The sequence below is a fragment of the Zingiber officinale genome, chromosome 4B, assembly GCF_018446385.1.
Source record: "Zingiber officinale cultivar Zhangliang chromosome 4B, Zo_v1.1, whole genome shotgun sequence".
In the NCBI taxonomy this organism is placed as follows: Eukaryota; Viridiplantae; Streptophyta; class Magnoliopsida; order Zingiberales; family Zingiberaceae; genus Zingiber; species Zingiber officinale.
This window is the reverse complement of record NC_055993.1, coordinates 45,846,966-45,848,544: the sequence shown is the minus strand read 5'-3', so window position 1 is coordinate 45,848,544 and position 1,579 is coordinate 45,846,966. Positions and strand designations below refer to the sequence as shown.

Here is a 1,579-nt window from a genome sequence, read left to right as displayed (position 1 = left end):
AGAAATACCTGAAATGTCTAAACATGTAGATGTGACTTCCTCTGAATCAAATGATGGTTCTAGCTCTGGCTTAGGTGTTGATGATATCAAGGATGGTGATTCTTGAGACTCTGCTAGCTCTGCATAAGTCCTTACACATTATTCCACAACATGATCAATTCTTACAACCTCTAAGGGTTGTGTGGACAAAGGTGGTGATCCTTGAGATGTTGCTTCCACAACACAGCTCCCTACACATTCTTCCATATCATCATCATCAACACATACATCAAAAAATAAACCAACATCTATATCCTCAATAGGAGAATCAATAACAAGAGGATCAATAACTTCACTTGTAGTTTTAAGTTGATCTACCACATCACATTTATCATCTGAAAATTCAATGTCACTATAACACCCTATAAAATTTGGAGGTAGATCTGAAAACTTATTTACCACTGCATTATCAATAAAATCCTCATATGAAGAATCCTCATCTTCATATACATTCAAAAATCTGCACTCAACCATATTAGTGTCACAGGATTTACCAAAGTCTTTATTTTCATTGACCCCCACTAACCTTTTTGGAAAAGGAACCCTTAGTGAAGGTCCTGGGAAAGATTTAACTTCCTTTTTCCCAAATTCCCTTTGAGCTTTTGGAGGAGGTCCAACTTGGTTATCTAGTGTTGGTGTGATCAATCGCTGAGGGAAAGGTACTTGTGGCTTTTGGGAACTTCCTGGAGAATTGGAACTGAGTTCTTGTGATCTTCTATTATTCTTCTCCTCAATTTTAAACATGTCTTTCTTCAGAAGTTCTTCTTGATTTTTTTCAATTCTCAACCCAACATCACCATACTTTTCACCAGATCTTGTCTGTGAAGGAGGGGGATCTTCTTTAAACCATTTTGAAACAATACTTTCAATCTTTGCCCCAAATGTTTGAACTCCTCATTTTGTGACTTGTGAATTTCAACACTCTTGACAGGCTTTCTTGTGTTTATGGCTTGCACTTCTTGAATTTTTGAGGGAGATTCCATCCAACTTTTGTTTGACTATTCATGGAGGTTCAATGCCACTTGATCAATTAACATATATGCCTCATCTACACTTTTATCCATAAAAGAACCTCCAGCTGATGAATCCAATAAACTCTTGTCTGAGAAAGAAATTCCCCCATAGAATATGTGCAGAATCAACCATTTTTCAAAACCATGATGAGGGCACTGTCTTTGAAGACTCTTGAATCTCTCCCATGCTTCAAACAATGATTCTCCATATGCCTGAGTAAAATTTGTTATGCAATTTCTCATATACACTGTTCTACTTGGAGGAAAAAAATGATTTAGAAATTGCTTCTCCAATTGCTCCCAACTTGTGATACTTTGGGGATGGAGAGAATATAACCAAGTCCTTGCTTTATCCTTGATACTGAAAGGAAATGCCATCAATCGAACTACATCTGCTGACACTCCTTCACATCTCACCATATCACAAATCTCTAAAAATGTTTCAAGATGCAGATAAGGACTTTCTGATACTTCTCCACCAAATTTGTGACCTTATATTATGAAAATTAACTCTGGGTCTAGTTGGA

The 1,579-nt window shown here is 36.7% G+C and overlaps 1 non-coding gene across 1 annotated transcript; it reads left to right on the top strand.

Moving 5' to 3' along the window:
* The first annotated feature begins 1,191 nt into the window (after positions 1-1,191).
* On the top strand, positions 1,192-1,297 carry LOC121978791. Its single transcript, XR_006111139.1, has one exon. It is a non-coding gene; the product is annotated as a small nucleolar RNA R71 (small nucleolar RNA).
* Positions 1,298-1,579: the final 282 nt, after the last annotated feature.